The sequence below is a fragment of the Panulirus ornatus genome, chromosome 63, assembly GCF_036320965.1.
Source record: "Panulirus ornatus isolate Po-2019 chromosome 63, ASM3632096v1, whole genome shotgun sequence".
NCBI lineage: Eukaryota > Metazoa > Arthropoda > Malacostraca > Decapoda > Palinuridae > Panulirus > Panulirus ornatus.
Window position 1 is genome coordinate 16,943,236 of NC_092286.1, and position 24,751 is coordinate 16,967,986.

The following is a 24,751-nucleotide window of genomic DNA, read 5'->3' on the forward strand; positions in this document are numbered from 1 at the left end:
ATCATTTCTGTTTGGTGAGTTTAGTTTACTTGATATCCATCTTACTGCGTGAAATTTCAAATTAATATTTCTCTCCTTGTTTTAGTTTTTCACTTAATATGTCTATTGTTTTATGAGTTTAATGATACCTTATCTTTCTCTAGTTTTCTAAGTTCATTTTGCAAACAACTTTTCGCATTGCTTTAAATTTGCAGAAAACGAATCTGGTATTCATTGTGGTTTATTACCAACACGAAACATATTTACAGTAAACTTTTATAGTTTCTTAATTCACCATAACACGCTCTTCTCCATTTTTTTTTTCTTTTGAGTTCACGACGCCACAATGATATCTATCTTCATGACATTACGACACAACAAGCCTCCCTACTTTTGAGAGTTTACGATACGAAATTCTGGCCATTGTTGGGAGTTTACGACACCATAATCCTCTCCAGTTATACCAGTTTAACGACATCACAGTCCTCCCTGATGTTATCAACTTTACGACACCACACAATCATAAAGTTTGTAAATTTTCGGATCGTAAAATTTCTTCAATTCTTTGAGCTTCAAACTCCACAGACCTTTCCAGTCTTTAGTAGTTTATGAAACTAAAAAAAAGAAAAAAACTCTCCTGAGCGAAGTTTGGAGAGAGAGGGAGAGAGGGTGGGGTGCTTCGGTGCAGTATACATGAGAGCTAGAGAGTGGAGGGGAGCCAATGAGGTCGTCATTATTTTGGTCTGTTCTTAGCACTACCTCACTACAGTGAGAAATGGAAAACAACCTTGAAGAAAGAATGCAAGAAAATAGATATATGTATTCCTTTTCTTTTTGTGTACTTGTTCCCGGTGTCCCGCGTTACATGTAACTTTGGGTATCTTTGGACAATTGGGTTCACTGTCTCTGATGTCATTCCATTTGAGATGAACATTTGAAAAGCCGACGTTGTATTGGATTAAAGAACAAAATTCATCTTGTCTCCATAGAGTGTGGTTCTCACCTTCTCCGTAACACCTGAGTGTTGACCTGGCGTCATCACTTGTGTACAGCAAACGAGATGTCGTTAAAGTGGGATGGCAGCTCTGAATCTCACGGAGATCTAAAGATTTGGCAGGGAAGGAGAAATATATTCATATGTGATTCTTTTATTCTGAAAGAGAATAATGCACTTCATCAATATCTGTCATATCTATCTGTTGCTGGAATTCAAATGCATTCATTCTTTGCAATATCCAATTTCATGAAAAGTTGTTCAAATCCTGTATATATGTTTGAGGAATTCATTCTCCAGTCATGTCTCAGTATTTTGTGGAATTACTTTACACCTCAGACGTAATGATCATTCTCAGAACGAAATGACGTGCTCTACAACCCTCAGAAATGGCTGACCTACGTGATATCACAAGGGCACAAACACAGACTCCTTCAGTCTCACATTATTACAACAACCTGCAATACTCAACTCTTACTCATGGTCTAATTTCAGTCCACCTGCAGGTCTTCAGTTATGTGGTCTGCTCGTCCAGTCCCCAGCTGGATACACTCATGTTTTGCCTAAGAGGGACTACAAGAGAAGCAAATACATCTCCCTGAATGAGTCTCATCTGCATCTCTTGTTACACATACACTCCCCAAGGAACCTCATTCGCCAAGATTAATTCAGGTTCTTCCAGAAATTCATCCGCCTTGACGGAGGAGCCTCTTTGTACGTTTGAGAGGACGCGAAGCATCAGCTCTGTGAGGGATGTGGTCGCCCCATCATGGCGACACTCTCGTTTCTAAACTCAGACAAGGTAGGTAGTGTGTAGTAACTTGGTATCTCTCAATAGACTGTATTGTTTAATTCTGATGAGATAATTCTAGAGATTCTAGACGTGTATCTTGAATAATTCTTCGGTGCAGTGAACGTGATCATAATAGATTTTCTGTGAAATAATCAACTTTGAATAGAATGTAGCGGTACAGACCAACTGAAAAAATTGCCTTCCATTGAACAGAGAGGAAAAAGAATACAAGAGAGAAGGAGCAGAACACGACGGAAGAGCTGAATGATAAGGAAAGAAAATTATCTGAATATCAGAGTTTAAAAACGCTAGCGACTGTAACTAGCAAGCAAGAAAGTAGCACTGTAAGACCATCATTATACATGTCAAGAACATGGACACATCAGTAAAGCAAAGCGCAAACAAAACTTAATTTAGAATAGAATTTGTTAAACATATTACTTGAATTGATTATCACTTCATTGAACAAGTATAAAGCTTCAAGTGCATAAGTAATCTACTTATGACAAAAACATATATCTCAAAAATATGCCTATCTATCAAAGAACTTCCTTCTTCATAATTTCTAATATTACATCAAGTCTGTTAGTCTTATACCAGACAATAATACACATTTCATGCAGGTACAGAATTACCGAAATGTGTTCATTAGGTATTTATGTTTCAGGTTACATACATACTCTGCTCTCAGTGATAGCATTCCACCCTTCACAAACTGTATAGTGAAATCTACTTTAATCCATCCTCACCCTTACTCTTACAACAGCAACTGGTACAGCAACTCTCGTCGCTGCAGCGCTCCTGCAACATGTCAGGACGAGGCGGTTTCCCTATACGAAGTGTGGATGAAAGCTCTCTTATGTATCACGTTTGATTAAGAAAAGTCTCCCCTGCAGCATGTCTGACTGAGTCATGTCGTCTGCAGCATGTCTGACTGAGTCATGTCGTCTGCAGCATGTCTGACTGAGTCATATCTTCTGCAGCATGTCTGACTGAGTCATATCGTCTGCAGCATGTCTGACTGAGTCATGTCGTCTGCAGCATGTCTGACTGAGTCATGTCGTCTGCAGCATGTCTGACTGAGTCATATCTTCTGCAGCATGTCTGACTGAGTCATGTCGTCTGCAGCATGTCTGACTGAGTCATGTCGTCTGCAGCATGTCTGACTGAGTCATATCTTCTGCAGCATGTCTGACTGAGTCATATCGTCTGCAGCATGTCTGACTGAGTCATGTCGTCTGCAGCATGTCTGACTGAGTCATGTCGTCTGCAGCATGTCTGACTGAGTCATATCTTCTGCAGCATGTCTAACTGAGTCATGTCGTCTGCAGCATGTCTGACTGAGTCATGTCGTCTGCAGCATGTCTGACTGAGTCATGTCGTCTGCAGCATGTCTGACTGAGTCATGTCGTCTGCAGCATGCATGGCAGAGGCTTCTCTTCTTCATTATCTTCGTGCAGAACATCTCTCCTGCAATGTCTTTGCTCACTTGGTTCATCCTACAGCATCACTGGCTACATCATATCTCTACAGGTTAGATGGCCACATCATCCTACCTACAGTATGTCCGACCGTAGTATATCCCTCTTCCTTCTGTAGCAACAGAAAACAGTTCTTCGAGAGATGTGGGGATAGAGAAACCAAAGGAGGTCCCATAAATCTGATAAAAAAAAACTTGTTAAAAAAAGAATTTGCAAAGAAATACTTTTACAATTTGAGATTGGTGGATGAATGGTCAGTGCACACTTTAAGAAGTTTTTTTAATGGAAAAGAATGTTCAAGAAATGGAGCCCTGCAAGTGTAAATGATACAAAATGGTAATCCACAATAGGTAATTACAGACACCACACACACACACACACACACACACACACACACACACACACACACACACACAATGGGTCAGTATGGACCAGCTCGGGGTCAGACCCACATGGGTGCAAATCCTGGGAGGAGCAGTCAGCCCACACCCAACCCTCGAGGCTGGACGATATATGGGTATCTTGCCTAGGCTGGGATGTGTGTGTGTGTGCGTTGAATATTCCTACGTTGGAGTAAAGACATTATACAAGGTTAAGAGACGAGGCAACACGACTGTAAAACAGTCTCCCCGTGACACACACATACACACACACACACACACACACACACACACACGCACACACCACCTCCGGGTCTCAACTCCCACACGCCTCACCTCCTGTGACTATCCTACCTGAAGTACCTACAAATGCCACCAGATCGGCGGGTTCTTGCCTCCAGAACCTTCGGGACACTTCCACCACCTCCTCCTCCTGCTGCTACTGCTGCTACTGAGGACAGCTCTGCTGTGCGTGGAGCTGCAGGACGTCTGGAGTGGATCTCTTCCTCTGGAGAAAGTAAAAGAAGAAAAAAGATAAACGTAACACACACAAACTTTTGCTTTGAGGATGATGAGTTTCTCTTGATAATGAAGAACATTATGGAAAGCTACAGCTTCATTAAGTAGATAATGAGTATTGGCCATTAGCAAAGATCTGCGACCATTGTCAACGATATATCTAATGCATTTATATCTAACTGATTCTCATATGTCCTTTAGGATATCTAATATCAAGAGGGTGGAAGCATTTCTGATTCCTCATAGTTTCAAGATCTACCTCAATCAAACCTCGAGTTTTGACGTAAGGAAAACTTGACATTTCGAATACTTATGCTACGTAATTCAGTACTGTCATCTATATCGTGTACAATGTATGAACTCTAATCTGCTCAAGTACGTGTAAAGTTTATAATAAAGAATCACTTTATAAGACATTCATTAATAATCTCGCCTATTTAACCGTAATTTCTTGACGATATTGTTATAGGTTCTGTTCCAATGTAATTATACCATGATGACCAGCAATATTTGTCTTAGTGTAGATCTTCTTTTAAATGACTCATTCCTGCTGCGACAGAATATTCATGAAATATTTCCTAAATACCCAACGACAAGGTATGAAGATGAGCTGGAACTTCCATAAGTTCTCTTTGATATCCAGTCTGTGTTGATATATGTGGTTCTAGATAACAGAGTGTGGATAGTGCATTAGTCTCTGATGAGCACCTCTATTTTTGGCTCTTCAGTCGTGATAAACTTCCATCTTCGTCTGTTTATCTTCATGCGAACCTTGAGTGAAAAGAGCGAGTCCACAGTCCCACTCATGTGTGATGCATGGCTCAAGTGGCCACAGTAAATGATTTTCTCGTATCCCATATTTTGTGCTTGAGTAACATGTCTCACTGTGGAGTTAACTTACAACTAGATGGGTGAATGATGAATGGGTGAATAATGAATGGAATTTCGTACGATCAAAAATCAATATATATATATATATATATATATATATATATATATATATATATATATATATATATATATATATATATATATATATATATATATATATATATATATATATTTATTCATTTATTATACTTTGTCGCTGCCTCCCGCGTCAGCGAGGTAGCGCAAGGAAACAGACATAAGAATAGCCCAACCTACCCACATACACATGTATATACACACACGTCCACACACGCACATATACATACCTATGCATCTCAACGTATACATATATATACACACATAGACATATAGATATATACACATGTACATAATTCAAACTGTCTGCCCTTATTCATTTCCGTCGCCACCCCGCCACACATGAAATGACAACCCCTTCCCCCCGCATATGCGCGAGATAGCGCTAGGAAAAGACAATAAAAGCCACACTCGTTCACACTCAGTCTCTAGCTGTCATGTATAATGCACCGAAACCACAGCTCCATATTTACATCCAAGCCCCTCAAAACTTTCCATGGTTTACCCCAGACGCTTCACATGCCCTGGTTCAATCCATTGACAGCACATCGACCCCGGTATACCACATCGTTCCAATTCACTCTATTCCTTGCACGCCTTTCTCCCTCCTGCAAGTTCACGCCCGGATCACTCAAAATGTTTTTCATTCCATCTTTCCACCTCCAATTTGGTCTCCCACTTCTCCTCGTTCACTCCACAATTGACACAAATATCCTCTTTGTCAATCTTTCCTCACTCATTCTCTCCATGTGACCAAACTACTTTAAAACACCCTCTTCTGCTCTCTCGACCACACTGTTTTTATTACCACACATCTCTTTTACCCTTTCATTACTTACTCGATCGAACCCCCGTCACACCACATGTCCAAAAACATCTCATTTCCAGCACATCCACCCTCCTCCGCACAACCTATCTATAGTCCACGCTTCGCAACCATATATCATTGCTGGAACCACTATTCCTTCAAACATATCCATTTTTGTTTTTCAAGATAACGTTCTCCACTTCCACACATTTTTCAACGCTCCCAGAACTTTTGCCCCCTCCCCCGCCGCATGACTCACTTCCGCTTCAATGGTTCCATCCGTTGCCAAATCCACTCCCAGATATCTAAAACACTTCACTCCTCCACTTTTTCTCCATTCAAACTCACCTTCCAATTGACTTGTCCCTTAACCCTACTGCACCCAATTACCTTGCTCTTATTCACATTTACTCTCAACTTTCTTCTTTCACACACTTTACCAAACTCAGTCACCAGCTTTTGCAGTTTCTCACACGAATCAGCCACCAGCGCTGTATCATCAGCGAACAACAACTGACTCACTTCCCAAGCTCTCTCATCCACAACAGACTGCAATCTTGCCCCTCTTTCCAAAACTCTTGCATTCACCTCCCTAACAACCCCATCCATAAACAAATTAAACAACCATGGAGACATCACGCACCCCTTCCGCAAACAAACATTCACTGAAAACCAATCACTTTCCTCTCTTCCTACGCGTACACATGCCTTTCATCCTCGATAAAAACTTTTCACTGCTTCTAACAACCTGCCTCCCACACCATATATTCTTAATACCTTCCACAGAGCATCTCTATCAACTTTATCATATACTTTCTCCAGATCCATCTGCTTTTCTAAGAATTTCTCACACACATTCTTCAAAGCAAACACCTGATACACACATCCTCTACCACTTCTGAAACCACACTGCTCTTCCCCAGTCTGATGCTCTGTACATGCCTTCACCCTTTCAATCAATAACCTCCCATATAATTTCAGTTATATTCAGCGTGGCACACTTGCAAATTTTTGACTCAGTTCACATCATCATCATTCGACGTCAATATAAGGGCAGTTTCATGTTGTAAAGTGTCTTGTAATGTAAAAAGGAATCTTTAAATTTTTTTTTATAAAACTTGAGAGAAACTCAAGAATTCATTCTTATATACCAGTTCCAGGGAAGAGCATATTGACAATTTGCATATCTTGATTCAGCAATGGAATGGATTGTGAGTGGGTAAGAAAAATGGACGGGGAGAGAGAGAGAGAGAGAGAGAGAGAGAGAGAGAGAGAGAGAGAGAGAGAGAGAGAGAGAGAGAGAGCACGGTTGTTTATGGTGAGTGAGAGACTCAATATGTTTTGGGCCTACGATCAGCCGAGCCTTATGGAAGACCGAGCCGTGTTTCTCACGGCGTAAACAAAACCTGAATAACACAGGGTTGATCTCCGGGCGTATCACCCTGGTTCTACCTAATGCTGATATCCACTGACCCGAGTGTTTGTGTGTGTGTGTGTGTGTGTGTGTGTGTGTGTGTGTGTGTGTGCAGATCTCTCAAACATGTTCCATTGAATATAACAGCTAATTTAGAATTCATCGGTTTTTCACTGATGTTCTCAACTGGTCTATGGATTCTCATACTGCTCAGGTAGATCACCATAAATCTGGCCAAAGTTCACGGCAGAGGTAGAACCCAACTCAGGTAGAGACCAGCAGTGTGTGATCTTCTCAGGCACACAGTAACACAACGTGTCGTGACTCGTGTCACTTAACCATTTCCTCAGGAGTTACTGGCAAGGTGCCACTCACTGGTCCTTCAGCCAGCAGGAGTTCCTTAATGAACTGTGGTAGATAACCCGCTTCAATATGGCACGTTGCTGTCAAGGCAAGCTGAACACGTCCTCGTGAATCAACAACGTGTAGCTCTCTTATTGATCTTGTTCTATCTAGACCGGACTGTTTTGTAGCAAGGGGAAGGACGGCTTGCCTCTTGAGCCAGTGGTTTCTCAGTTTTGTCAGTTTGTGAGAGAAAGTTGGAGAGCATTTCCTGTGGTAAACAACTTAAGTTTATCATTCCTGACCGCGGAAATGAACTCGCGTCGCTGAAGCTGTGAGTGTACATTGTACCCTTGATTTCTTTATTTCAAGATTTCTGTTTTATCTATCTCAATAATGAAATGACAAAAACTCCTTTACGTGACCCACATGAATGAATTACTGATATGATCACCCACTTAGTCAGTCCTTCCGTTACGATACCCTGAACTATTCTCCTGCAGGTGGTGACGACGAGAAGCTGGGGTTCTCACTTAAAGGTGGGATGAAGGACGGGGACATCGTACTGGGCCGGATGGACGCCTGACTGCAGCCGGATCTCACTCCAGTGAGTACCACAGACGAGCAAGGGACACTGTGGAAGGTTAAAGAAAGTTAGACTTTTAGATTTTCCTCATGAGAAAATATCAGATATTTCCCCATTACCTTACAACCTCAGACATACGTCAACTGCACATACAAGAAATAGATCACCAAATATCACTCACGTTCGTTCATGCCCTGACACCTGAACAACTTCATTATGTAGAACGAAATTCAATGATGTTAAATAATTTGTGATTCTCCACCTACTAAATTCATCAAGTTATATGTTTGCTTTGTAATATAATGTCATTTACTGTTGGGTCTAAAGCCTGAAACACGTAAATTTCAGCTATAAATTTCAGAGAAATAATTGCCACGTTCTACTTGAGGACAACAAACATGAATCAAACCACAACTGAATTTTTGGACGCAATATACTAGTTGTGTATCTCAACCCACATTTGCATAATATGATTTTGAAATACGTAGTAAATTTCATCTTCAAAGAGGCTGTGTATATCACAACTATCTTTCTCAAGTCTTTAATTTATCCAAGATGAAAATGTGGCTTTATTTTCAAGCAAATGATTTTTTTCTTTTATGTCGGAGTTAAAGTAATAATATTAGGAATTCATAAAGATTTTCATTCATAAGATAAAAAATATTCTCGAATTAATGTCATTTATATTAGTCTACATCATCTTGCTAATAATATGGAGGTGTTCAGTGAGTGGATATTGAAATACTAAAAATTTGTAACCATATGTACTGTGTGTATGATATATGTGTATATATATATATATATATATATATATATAAATATATATATATATATATATATATATATATTTATATATATATATATATATATATATATATATATATATATATATATATATATATATATATATATATATATATGTGTGTGTATATATGTGTGTGTGTGTGTGTGTGTAGCGAGACTATCACTGGGAGGACAGTCTTATCAAAATACATCTCACTTCAAAGGAGTCTACATTTCCCTGCTGTTGGAAGTAGCTCCGATTTGGACTTAATGAATGAAGTCAGTGATGAAGACATCGTTGAGGATTGACTATGGACCACCTGTAGACAAGGATGCTGTGTTGTATGCCAGACCACGAGCTGTTCAACACACGCGCGTTCAAGTGATTTCTTGCTGCTGGCAAATATCATGTATGGATGACCTCTCCATGGCCGTATTGTACTTAGTCTTGTTTCCAGGCTTTTTAGATCTTCCATCCCTATGTCATATTACGCTTACGAACTGTTATTCATCACTTCTTCGTGTGCACATTAGTGCATCATTATTTTAAGTGTTACTTTAAATCATTACCGGCATTCAGTCAGACCAGATTATATTTGAGACTTTACTGACATTATATTTGAGACTGAGTGCTGACTGGGTTGGCTTGGCCGTCAGTCAAGAAGATGCCAACCAAAGCTGAGCAACGTAAGGATTAATAGAAATGCGAGGTAGATCCTGTTTACACTCAGTCATTACCAGTCATGTAGTCAATGTTTGAAGGTTCTTAGCGCGTTAGAGATTATCACTTGGTATGTCAGTATGAACGTTCCATTCATATACAACTCTGCTTCCACAACAATGTTCAACCATTTCTCTTCGAAATCTGAAGTTCTCTCACTGAATTCATTTTCACGAGTTCTCTCTCACATATAGATATTTCTAGTAATTCACTTAATGTGTTTGTTTTCCACTGATATATCTCCTTCATACTGTGCCTCACTTTCTGCTACGCGAGAGAATACAAGTCTAGTTTTCTTAATCTGTTTTCCTGCAGGGTTTTGTTATGCCTGATACTGAGTTTGTCATCCTTTTTGGTCTGATGTCGAGGGAATGTACTGTCACTCTGTAATATGCACTATTATTCTAAATAGTTTAAAAAAATGATGATACACAAAAAGAGCAGGGGTAACCCATCTATTATATGATAAACCAAATTAGCGATCCTCTCCCGCACAATAACTTATGTGGAAGTCACTGAAAATTCATCTTGGTAAACAGCATGTTCTACGTAAGGTCACCTCACCAGAATTAAGTTCACTGCATGTTTTCTCAGCTTCTAGATATGAAAAATGCCTATATGTCATATCACACATACGCGTCTTCCACAAACACAAGCTTATTAAACAGTGTTTTCTCTCTCATGAACCGAGAGAAATTATAGCTTTTGTGGATAGATTGGAATTACATTATTCTAGTTGGGCGTAATCAAAACCTCGTGAAAACAAACTCAGGTTTTTTTTCTCTACACAGTAGAGACAGGATTATACAGATTACTCATACAGCACCTCAGACACAGCTGATGAAATTTCTATTTGCCCATAAAACCTCGGCAGAAGGAATTCTCCACTATTTCTTCTCTCAACTGAGTAAGAGAGTGAGTGCCTCTGCAAGTGACAGTGCTTATAATAGCGCAGGTAAGCATTACTGTGACCACAACCTGACGTACTGGTGTTATTACCAAACCTGAACTGATGCTCATCATGTATCTATCTCACCCAGTTTTGTCGATCGTCCATTTAGTGAGGGGATAAGATCTTACCTTAACTGGTAACAAAGATATGGCCACTTTTACTCCGCTTCCCACACTGACAGCGGGAATTCACAGTTGTCCAGTTTCATTCTCTAGTTCTAAATTGGTTAAAGTTCTTCGTGTTTTAGCTGGTGTCGCTGTGTGTACGCGTGTGTCGGGGTGAGGGGATTGGGCAAGACAGGGTCCGCGCTCGTGTGTCTGGTTTAATCGAGGATGATTTTACAGTCCATGGATTCCCTGTGATCTGTATCCACCACGACATATTTGTTTGACATGTCTACTCAGCTAGATGTATAACTGAGGTTACTACAATAAAATCTGAACCGGCCGAGATGTGTTGGTCATAAAAAAAATACACTCGTGGACGATTGCCCCACAACACATGTTTAAGATTACAGGTGAACTTGGTTGAACCCATACGAGTTGATGTGAATGATGAGAACGAGACAAATAGTAAAACTTGAATGAGGGAAAGCGAGACCTACTCTCCATAGCTTATGAATTATAAATGAAGTCTTTGTCCCTTAGCAACTTACACTTATCCTAGCAAACCCAACAGTACGTTTTTAAAAGTGCTACGTTGAAAACTTAGAAAGTGTGCCCCGCATGGAGCGAGCAGAGCTATGGAAATTGTTTCCCACTTGTATGGGCCTAATCAAAAGAATGAAAGAAATTACGAAACATGAAAGAAAGGAAAAATCAGCTTCCATAAACAGAAAATGATGCAAAGCCTTGAAAAAGCTATCAAAAATGAAGTATACGGTCAAAAAAAGTAAAATACTGAGAAAAGAAAAAGTGTAGCCACGTTTAAAAATGTATGTCATGGTACCATCACGCACATCACATGGAAAAGACAAGAAAAAAAAAGTGGGATTTTCTTTTCAGAGAGACGAAGTATAATGCCATACTGACACACGAACGTGGACTGAATTATTAATAGTTAGCCTTTTTGAACATTGCGTGGAGAGAGTTACTTGGTGGGCCCCCGTCTCTTGAATTTTGTATATCATTATGCATCATTATTTAATTTTGTACTCTATCACCATTCACTGTGTCATCACATAGGCTATTTCAATCGTGCTTTTCTGATGATGTAAATTACTTCTTTATTTTGTTTGTTATTAACATATTTGAAGGTCAGTGTCTTGTTCCAGCATCCAGTTGTCCTGGTTTTACTTGTTTCGAAGACCAGCTCACTCCCGACATCACCAATCGGCTTTGGAAAACTTTAGAACTATGATCAAGTTACTCCTTACTCCTCTCTCTTCTACGGTGAGTAAATACATCTTGTCTCACCTATGACTGCAGCTAAGCTCTCTTAGTTCTGGTACATATTTCTGTTCTTTCCTTTAATTATTTTTCTACCCATAGAGTCCAGTGACTAAATTTGAGAAGCTCATTTGAGTTTTTGTCCAGCGTCCACAGTGAATACTGTAGTGTGTTGACTATGTCCTTATCCGTATACTTAATCAAATTCCAGTTTGATATCAGCCAGAAGACACTTTGTCTCCTTCATAATTCTCTGGTACCAACTGTTCAGGTCAAATGTTGACACCTGAGACCTTCTCACACACGGATTCCAAGAACTTATTGTCTGTTTAGATGAAAATCGTCCAGGTGTCTCATCTTGCCGATTCATACTCATTATTCTCATCTGCTCAGACTTGATATCATCAACAATGTGCTCTGTCTAAGTCTGGTTGCACGTTGATGCAATCATGACCATCCGCTACCTACACCTTGACGACCTCAACCCACTTCGAGAAGGCTCTCCTGAGTGCGTCTTTTGTTCTCTTTCAGGAGGAGAACTCTCTTGCCAACGAAGAACTCGTCGCCCTTACGCACGAATAAAGACCCAGAAACTGGAGCAGCTTCAATCTGTTGATCAACGTCTAAGGAAGGATGAACATCTGGGTTATCTGTGGACCAACTGCAGCAAACCAGGATTCGAACTTGCAACGTTCGACTTCGACTTAAATGCATCAAGGTCACCTACGCTTAACAGGTAAACCATTGTGTTCCAGTTTCTCTATAACTAATAATAATATCTCCTCTAAAAATGTTCCCAGCTGATGTATCATCGAATTCTTTTCTGAATTTTTTTTCCTTTCAGTGTAAAAAAAAATCTATAAAAAAGAGTGTAAGAAATAGAGTTACAGTTGTATGGACCTCATTTATCTCTTTAACTCCATTCTCTGTTTCCAGTTCTAGCTTGGCTTTGCTTGCTCTCGGTTTGCTTTAAACAAGCTCTTAGTTCTCATTCGCTGAATAAAAGTCGTACAAGTTCTCATTTCTCATTTTCAAATCAAAAGTCGTGGGAAACCTCACAGGAAATCCAGTCCAGTCACTTTCACACGAAGTGTCACATATATCTGCAGCGGTGTTACCGACAGTGAAATACCACAGTTACCTAAGGCGAAGCGGCATCATCATCAGTTAAGGATACACAGTACAACAGAATCGTCGAAGAACTTCTAAGCTTCAAAGGTGTCACTCCTTTCCCTGCTCTGATTGTAGCGCGGCCTCGTAGTTTCAGAAGCACCATAAAAGTGATCCTTGGGTTATTTAATGATAATGACAGTGTTCACAGCCAAGCTCATGTGTCGTGCATAAAGTTTGAATTACGGAGTTAGAGAAGAATGAAGTAAACAAACTTGTTGACAGTTGGCACAGTTGCAGATTAGTAGCGAGACGATGGTGTTGTGACCCGCCATTCACGAAAGGGGAAAAAAATGGTGTCAGTGATAAAGGTTTCATATCTATTTATGTAATAGGAATTACATTTGTTTAATACACATTTACTGAATGGACATTGAACATTTGGTAGTGACTGTACACATCTTGACACTATGTATCAGCTAGGTGGCTTGTTTTTCGAATACATGCAACTGTGGTACTGTAACTGGTAGAGCACGGGGAAAAAATGATAGCTTATATGAGAAAAAAAAGTTTTTTTTTATGGACACTTTTGAAAAACAGCAAATCTATTCATTCAAACGCAAAATCACCTAGTGAACATATAACTGGAGTTTATGGTACATTTCATAACATTCTATAAGCTGTAATGAACTAAGTGTAAATCTGTAAGGGTTTTGAAAAGCCACGTCCAGGATTCGAACCTATATCGGTCCGATCCAGGGTTGGCCCGTACTGACTCATAGTCAGTAACACTGACCGCTAACTGTTACACCACGTGTGTAAGAGAGAGAGAGAGAGAGAGAGAGAGAGAGAGAGAGAGAGAGAGAGAGAGAGAGAGAGAGAGAGAGAGAGAGAGAGAGACAGACACAGACAGAGATCGTAAGGCCAAGATCTCTTACGGAATTAATGCACCAATTTTGCTAATGAGTCAACATATCACACTTTACCAAACAAACACGAGATCATTAAGCTGAAAAACAAACACGACCCCTGAGCCACGGATCAAACACAAACGTTATCCCCAGCACACAAACACCAGACGAACACCTGGAAACAAATGCGAAACGTAAACCCGTTAATGAACGTAGGACGTAAAACTTGGAAACCAGTTCAATACTTCAACCCTGGAACCAACCTGCTGGATTTACACACGTGAGGAAATGCCGGAATGAAAAAAAAAACTTACGTTGACACTTTATACAGAAACGGAACGTAATATCTATTTCAGAAATAAATATCTTTTCATTCTCATTTATCTTACAACTACCCCGGGATCAATTTTCATGAGAGTTCCGGTGTCCATCGGAACCTCTTTCTAAAGCGCTCCTGCAACCTAAGGCTGCGTTACTTTCCGTAGCAGGGAAATCTAGAAATCTTTGGAATGAGACGTTCAGACCGAGTATTGAGCTTTGAAGAGAGGCATCAGACTTGAGCTACTTGACTTTTATCAAGTAACTAGACTACCAGGGATGATTACAACGCCTGAGGTCATTAGGGTACCATAAACATAACCACTAAATCAATTCACGAACTTAAACTACAACAAATATGAATGTAACTCAAATGAAATAGTGTAACTCACAACCACACAATGAATCTCCCGACATTAACAACTGAATCAAATGAAGACACGTAAAAACCACAGCAGCCGAGCAGGAAAGATGCAGCTAAAACTGGACGTAGAAATCTTAGATAAAACTGGGTAGCCAATCTTGTATTTCAAAACTGACACAAAAAGTTCCCATCAGAATGAAGATTTGATATCATGCATATATATATATATATATATATATATATATATATATATATATATATATATATATATATATATATATATATATATATATATATATATATATATATATATGTTATAGTTAATTGCTGTCTCCCTCGTTGGCGAGGTAGCGCAGGGAAACAGACGAAAGAATGGCCCAACCCACCCACATAAACGTGCATATACATAAACGCCCATACAACCACATATTCATGTCTATATGTATATATACACAGACATATACATACGCACACACGTACATATTCATACGAAGGGTATTCGAGTACATAGTATTCGAATAGTCATTTCCCTTTTTTGGGGCGATCATAGCCTATCGGTAGCGCTCCCGCCTGTTGCACAGGGGTTCCGAGTTCGATCCTGGCTGTTGGAGGTTTGTATGATATATATGTATATATATATATACATTTATATATATATGTATATATATATATATATATATATATATATATATATATATATATATATATATATATATATATATATATATATATATGATCATAGGTTACGTAGTGTGGTGTTGTACTAAGTCTATGTGAGGTGAGTGCAAGACATTCTGAGAGTACGTGCTCAGGGATTTCATTATGAAAGTTGCATCTTGCACATGACTGGTAATGTGATATGTTAAATCAGTGATTATAATATTGTTGAAATGGATAGTGTCCACATAGTAGACGAAATAGTGGGACTCGTATATGTCTGAGGAGTGTGGTTTTAAATCGAGTGTATGTCTGTTGGTATGGTTACTAAGAATGAATTGAGAGTGTAGCTGTCATTTTAGTGTGTACTTATTTTCCAAATGTTTGATGGGGGCGGCCGAACAGTAACCATAGGGTGTGTTTATGAGCGAGACAGGGGTAAGCTTTTTAATTTCTACTTGGAGACTTGATGGCTAGTTATGGAGTAGACTGGGTGAGAAAGTTCTTCTGCTGTTGCAGGAAAGCTTAGTGCCAAGCATATCGAAATGGGATTATATTGGGAGCACATTTGATTCGTTATGTATCTGACGAATTTTTGTAGTCGCTATGCAGCCAGTTATTCTTCTGAACGTTTCGCTTTATATTATACGCATCTTTGTAACATTTGCTTTCGGCAGGCTGATCGAACATGCAGATAATTAGCTACTGTAGATTAGAATGGAGCAAATTGTAGGGCATACAACGGGATTCTTTAGCCTGTCCAATTCTGGTAATCGTTTGTGGCCTTTGTGATGATGTTTTTGATGTGGAGACTGAGTATCATGTATGTCGAACTTGATGCACGCAATGGTTAGTTTGATGAGTGAGAGACATTGGTCACTGAGGGTCAAGGGAGGGTGAAGGATAGATTCACTTGTCTGAGGGTGACTGGATGAGCGAATACTTTTGTCGAGGTATAGACATTCTGTTCTGCGTAAACCAATATACGAACTATATAATGTATTATTGCATGTTCGTTGATTATTTGATGTTAGAGTGCTGTGATGTTGTAGAGTCATTTTCATATGAGAGGACATTTACACTATAGTCTTCATGAATAGGTTGAAGGCCATGTAGAAAGAGAGAAGAGAGTAGGAGAAAAAAATGCATCTAGAGGAACTCCACTGTAGAGCTTGAGAATTACAGAGATGAAGCTTCTTTGAGTGGCTGCTCAGCGGCCAGCTTTAAAGTTGGATCATTTTTGGTTCTCTGTGGAGGGCGGCGTAAAGTATCGTTTGCGTGAGAATATGTTTAGAATTGGTGTCGAATGGTTAATTTATGTTCATTACCATTAGTGATGTGAAGGAAAGTATTTCTTATTTTTTCCTTTTTTGTCGCCTTGGAACTGCTTTCTTAAAACGGTCCTGGTTGTACTACAGGACCCCTTTTCCAGGAGCTCCTACAGCTCCAAGGCTGTGTTATATCCTTTAGCAAGGAAATGAAGTCCTTTGTAGTAAGCGGTTTTCTGATAAGCCTTTCCTCCCTTGTATCAAAAGACGATGATATAGCCTCGCCTAAGGGGACTTTTTCCTCACAGTATAAGCACAGGTAAGCAGATTCCAATAAAACACACACACACACACACACACACACACACACAAATATATATATATATATATATATATATATATATATATATATATATATATATATATATATATATATATATATACATATATATACATACATATATATACCTCGCAAACGCGGGAGACAGCGACAAAGTATAAAAAAAAAAAAAAAAGTATATATATATATATATATATATATATATATATATATATATATATATATATATATATATATATATATATATATACAAATATATATATATATATATATATATATATATATATATATATATATATATATATATATATATATATATATATATATATATATATATATATATATATATATATATATATATATATATATATATATATATATATATATATATATATCCCCGTCCATGGGGATAGGAAGGAATGAATACTACACCCTTACCTCCCTCGTGTCTTAGAAGACAACTCACAGGTGTAGGAATTAGTGGCCACAAACCTTCACCTATTTGGATTTCAACTTCTAAATATAGGAAGCCAGATGAGGAGTGCTCATCCTCCTCAAAGGCTGAGGCTGGGGGAGTCTGAACGTACGTGGATGTAACCATGACAAAAGGAGGGAGAGTTAGGTAATATTCTTTGGCTAGTTGAGAAATATGATTAAAATTTTCAATGACTTATACTCTAACAAACAGGTTCGTTACAGGAATGAAAACTTTAACCTCCGTGACCCCGGATTAGCTGGTCAAAAGAAAATTGCCAAAAATCTATGCACACGTTTTTCACACATGCTGTTTTTTACTTTTTTTTTTTCTGGCGAATAGAACATAAAACATATGAAATGCAATGCTATATATTTTGTTTATGAGATTCTCCCGCAAATAAGTCATATTTTTCTATGCTTTAGCTAAACGAGATTTAGATTTAAATCGCCTTTTTGGTTAGAAGCCAATGTTTCGTTTTTCAGAGTACCATGTTATAAAAAAGGTTTAATACTTAGACAAAAACATTTATAAAATAACTTGTTTAATCAAACAGCAGGATATCATCATATAACAACGCATTGAACATGATTACATTTATTATTTCACGAGTTTACAATTATCACAGATATGGCATCAATTACATTCCTTGGTAAAATAGAATTTTCTTATTTCTATTTTCATCTCTGATAAATGGCAAGATAACAGGTGCAAGAAACTGCTGGAAGACATAAGACCCAGGACTTGCGTGTGGTACTCCTAGTACGTACTGGTCACACAACAGCCTTACAAGTTGTGCAACTCAATCAGGACCAGACTCTGGTAGGATGACCATCCCACACACTACCTTATACATCCAGGCACCTTTACAAGTGCTAGGTATAACTATATACTGAGAAATATCGTGTGTGGGGGAGGCTGAGTGTCGGGTCTATCCCTGGCTTCCACAAATTGCTCTTTAACCCTCTTATCATTGCTGGTCAGGGATATGTATTATAGACATACAGTCTCCCAAGCCTTTGTGCTGCATCAGTGTTCTCTTCTACGTACAACAGATGCATTCAATAAGCTACTCTCCAGCAACGAGACTTTATAGGTCCATATCATGGTGAGACAGGTATGGAGAAGGTTTGGTATCCATTAGATCAACCCGCCTCCCTATAATGTTATCATATACACAATGTTTATTCTAATGATTAAATTTCATCTAAATGCAACTTCCCAGGAACGGGCTTTCGCCATTGCGGTCATTAGGTTTAGTTGTTTTGACTTATCCTTGTAGGACATGGAGAGATGAGGGCCTCGTCCCTCACACAAACTTCCCGATCTTTCAGTAATACCTTCACACACTGCATTGGTAGACCATTCCGGCTACTCCAGATGGTCCCATTGGCAACAGTCTGCGTTATGTTAAAACGAATCTAGACATGAAAAAGAAAAAAGATAACTGAGGGGCTTGAAAAGAAATTGTCCATCTTTACATGACTCCTTCTACACACCAGCCTCTCCCAGCATTCTTATTACCATATCTAGCTGTGACCACTTCCATCTTTCCCTTATCATTACCACTTATGTATCTCAAAGGCACAGCTACAGCCGGAGACATCATCTCAGACACTCTCTCTCTCTCTCTCTCTCTCTCTCTCTCTCTCTCTCTCTCTCTCTCTCTCTCTCTCTCTCTCTCTCTCTCTCTCTCTCTCTCTCTCTCTCTCTCTCTCTCTCTCTCTCTCTCTCTCACACATCAGGATATGAATCATCGAAGCCTTACCGTCGACAGTTCAGCCACCTATACAACACGTTATGTTTTATTTATGGAAGAAATGTACGAACATTGTGTGAATAAATCAACTATATCAAATTACGATTAATGTTTGACCAACCTGCACTTCAATTATGCGTCATAAGTCACGATTCCTGTAATATCACCGCATTGATAATAATTCATCGATTATACGATTCTGGCTGCCACACCCTCCCTCACCACCACCACCACAACTACCGCCACCACGTCTTTCCACTCAGGCAACCACACCTGATCTCAATACTGCCACTCCCTCCCTCCCTGGCTACCACACTCCCTCACCACCATCACCAGGCCCTCCAATCCTCGCTACCACACGCCACTACACGGTTTCTTGAACAAACCCAGTTGCCTAGGTCAACCCCCGCCACCTGACCCGCTGTAATCACTCTCCCCTACGAGAGTTACGACCAGACATAGCAGACAGTGCTTGGTCTATAAGGAATGGTATTGGACGGCGGATATCAAATGTGATGTTGGAATCTAAATAACTTTGTTAAGTATGGGCACCTGATAAGGTGGCTTGTCTCCACGAAACATGTTAAGCCACATGTATAGAAGAATTACATTTAAAACAAAACGAGAAGAAGCGGGAGACCAAATTGGAGGTGGAAAGATGAAGTGAAAAAGATTTTGAGTGATCGGGGCCTGAACATGCAGGAGGGTGAAAGGCGTGTAAGGAATAGAGTGAATTGGAACGACGTGGTATACTGGGGTCGACGTGTTGTCATTGGATTGAACCAGGGCATGTGATGCTTCTGGAGTAAACCATGGAAAGTCCTGTGGGGCCTAGATATGGAAAGGGAGCTGTGGTTTCAGTGCATTGTACATACAGCTATATGGATCGACATGTTGTCAATAGATTGAACTAGGGCACTTGAAGTGTCTGGGGTAAACCATGGAACGTTTTGTGGGGGCCTGGAATTTAAAAGAGAGCTGTGGTTTCGGTGCATTACGCATGACAGCTAGAGAGTGAGGGTGAACGAATGTGTGCTTTGTTGTCTTTTCCTAGCGCTACCTGCACGCGAGCTGGGGAGGGGGGTGCTATTTCATGTATTTCATGTGTGGCGGGTTGGCGACGGGAATAGATGATGGTAGCAAGTATGAATATGTACATGTGTATATATGTATATGTCTGTGTATGTATATGTATGTATATGTCTGTGTATGTATATGTATGTATACGTTGAGATGTATAGGTATGTATATGTGCCTTTGTGGGTGTTTATGTATATACATGTGTATGTGGGCGGGTTTGGCCATTCTTTTGTCTGTTTCCTTGCGCTACCTCGATGACCGGGAAGACAGCGACAAAGTGTGATATATGTATATATATATATATATATATATATATATATATATATATATATATATATATATATATATATATATATATATATTGATAGATAGGAAGATTTAGATTTAGATTTAGTCATCCTCTTCTTCATTTATTAAAGTCTCGTATCCTCTTGTCATCGTATGTTCAGATGGTGGGATATCACAAACCTTTCTACCTTGGTACATGGACTTCCACTTCGTCTCTCAAGTTTTCACTAAAGCCGCCAGCTGTCTAGCGACTTGCCCACTCTTGGTCGTATTTTAGGTATGTACTTGGACAAACTCCAGCACAGTGGCTACGTGGCTATGAAGTAATAATTTTATGATAATTTCGTTCATCTATTGACATAGGAAGAGCACTATGTAAGACTATCTAACACTAACACTATCTAACGCAATTTAACACCATTTTTTCAAAGTGTTTGTCCCCTAGAAATACACAGGTTAGAGATCATCAGAATAGCAAAGTTTTTGTTCTAAATAGTGATTTGACATGATCTAAAATGATCCATGAAAACCTACACACGGAGACCTGAAGCGTCGTCCTCCTCCCGACGTATGATGCTCTCCTCCTGAACCTCATCTTTGGCCACTAAGAGCGACGTTGGCTGCACTTACTGATCTGCCGTGGGAGCTTGGCGGGTTCATACTGATGGCCTCAGCTGCACCAGAGTGGAGGTCTGACGGAATATCAACGACTCAAAGGTAAGGTTCATTAGGTATGGCGGGTTTCATGATCCTCATTATATGGAGGTAATCTTATAAGAAATCATTGAACACACACACACACACACACACACACACACAGACACACACACAGTGCGAGGGGTGACCTGATAACAGGCTTTCAGTTTTTAAGCCAGATTGATGATGTAGACATTAAGCAGTTTTTCGAAAGGTTTAGCGAAAGAACACCTAAAGGACAACATTTAGTTAAGCAAGAAACTTGCTGAAGAAACAAATGTATAAAACTTTTTCATAATGTAAGAGTGATGGGTGAATGGGACAGAGTGAACGAGGATGTGGTAACTGTAGACAGCACACAAGTTTAAAAGGCTGTATGATTGGATACCCTGTCAGCCATCCTCTTCTCTCTCTTCCTCTCCACACGTCGAAACCATATCAACACATTATCTTCACCTCTCTCTTCCTCTCCACATGTCGAAACCATATCAACACATCATCTGCACCTCTCTCATACACACTCCTCTTACTGCCACACCCCTCTGTTACCTTATCATTTCTCATTCGATCAACTTTCCTCACACATTATGTTGTCCTCAAATATTTCATTCTCAACACAAAATCAGCCTACTTCGTACTTCGTCGTCTAGGGCCCACGTCTTCAAACATACCCACTTTACCCTCACAGATAGTGACCTATCTTTACACATAATTCTCACTGCGCCGAGAGCCATCGGCCCATCATCCAACTTATACCTCGCTTCACTTCCCATGGTTCCATTTGATGTCAAGTCCACTCCCAGGTATCTTCAACACTCCTTTTCCTCAAATTTATCACACTCAAACTCATCCTAAAAAAATAATCCGTCTCTTTCTATTGATAAACTTAGTAACCTTGCTTTCGTTCGCATATGCTGTCAACTGTCTTTTATAATCTTCTAATCTAGTGTTTAGTGTCTACGGTCTAACGTCTCATTCGACTATTCCAGCAAGGGTTTTACATCTCTTATTTCTTTTCATCGTCAGATTGATGATGCCTCTTTTTGTCCATTGCCTCTGTGTATTACACGAAGAATATCGGATGGTCTCCATACAGCCAGCACCCCGGAAGTAGATGAACAAAGGTGTTCTCTTTTGAAAGCGTCAGACTGGTAACACTTAGCCTTTCCTGCCTGAAGAAAAAAAAAGAAATATTTTATTGTTTCCTCTCTCAAATGGACAGTCTTAATACTTATGGAAACGCGTGTTTGGAGTGGCGTTGTGGAGACAATTAACAGTTAATTGTCAATAGCAAGTCGCTGATCTGCACGTCGATTTCTTCCTCTAAAACTATATACTTCCATTCTAAAAAATTCACAGTTAATTTCACGCCGTCGCAGCCCACCATCGGACACACGACTTAGTCCCTTTACAATGGAACATTTCGCCAGAAAAGTCGCCGGTTAATTGTATGCGTCCAGGAGAACAACGGCATCGGAGTCTTCCGGTGGTGAAGAGATGCAGTTGGCTGGCGATGTGCAATAAGTGCCGTGGTATGTGGCAGGGTAAGTGACACAGGAAATCAATAGAGGGAGACCAGAGCGGGCATCACCACGGCTCGTCCTGGAGATGATACAGAGATGCTGGAAAGGTTTTTGAGAGGAGTAAGTAAGACTCCAGGATGATGCGTGTTGTAGGGACTACGAGAGATATTTCAGAACTGTAGGTGATACTTGAAGGAATTGCTGTAGACATTACTAAGAGAAGCCTGGGAGACCCAGTACATGTCAGAGATGCCTGCCAGTGGTTGGGCATATTCGTTTTCCATTAGTAACATAAACATTCTTACTTGATCACTTTGGTATATCTGCGTTGTGCGAACTATGAGGAGAAAATCTACCACCAAAAAGACTACTATGACGAGATGTTGTACATTGCTATGGAACGATGATTTCGTGAGGATTGGGTTTCTTATTAAGTATGTAACACGAGGGAGAAATCAGGCAAATTGAGACTGCTAATTTGATATGATACATATAATATATGAATATAGATATGGTTAGGGAATTGATAATGATACATACATATATACATACATACATACACATATTACCGAAAGCTATGACTGGAGTAATATTATGTGGAAATCCTCCCCTCTCATTTTTTTTTTAATTTTCCAAAAGAAGGAACAGAGAAGGGGGCCATGTGAGGATATTCCCTCAAAGGCCCAGTCCTCTGTTCTTAACGCTACCTCGCTAATGCGGGAAATGGCGAATAGTATGAAAGAAAGAAACATACACACACACACACACACACACACACACACACACACACACACACACACACACATATATATATATATATATATATATATATATATATATATATATATATATATATATATATATATATATATATATATAGATTATACTTATTCGCCGTCTCCTGCCCTCACTCATTCTCTCCATGTGACCAAACCATTTCAAAACACCCTCTTCTGCCCTCTCAACCACACTGTTTTTATTACCACACATCTCTCTTACCCTTTCATTACTTACTCGATCAAACCACCTCACACCACATATTGTCCTCAAACATTTCATTTCCAACATATCCACCCTCCTCCGAACAACCTATCTATATCCCACGCCTCACAACTATTAACATTGTTGGAACCACTATTCCTTCAAACATACCCATTTTTGATCTCCGGGATAACGTTCTCGCTTTCCACACATTCTTCAACGCTCCCAGAACCTTCGCCCCCTCCCAACCCTGTGACTCACTTCCGCTTCCATTGTTCCATCCGCTGCTAAATTCACTTCCAGATATCTAAAACACTTCACTTCCTCCTTTTTTTACTCCATTCAAATCTACCTCCCAATTTACTTGTCCCTCAACCCTTACTCGAATCAGCCACCAGCGATGTGTCATCAGCGAACACCTGACTCACTTCCCAAGACCTCTCATCCACAACAGACTGCATACCTGCCCTTCTCTCCAAACCTCTCGGATTCACCTCCCTAACAACCCCATCTATAAATAAATCAAACAACCATGGAGACATTACGCACCCCTGCCGCAAACCGACAGTCACTGGAAACCAGTCACTTCCCTCTCTTCGTTCTCGGACACATGCCTTGCATTTTTGATAAAAACTTTTCACTGCTTCTAGCAACTTACCTCCCACACCATATACTCTCAATACCTTCCACAAAGTGTCTCTATCAACTCTATCATTTGCTTTCTCCACATGATATCTAGGAGCGGATTTGGCAGCGGATGTAACTATGGGGGCGAAAGTTCTGGGAGCGTTGAAGAATGTGTGGAAGTCGAGAACATTACCTCGGAAAGCAAAAATGGGTATGTTTGAAGGAATAGCTGTTCCAACAATGTTGTA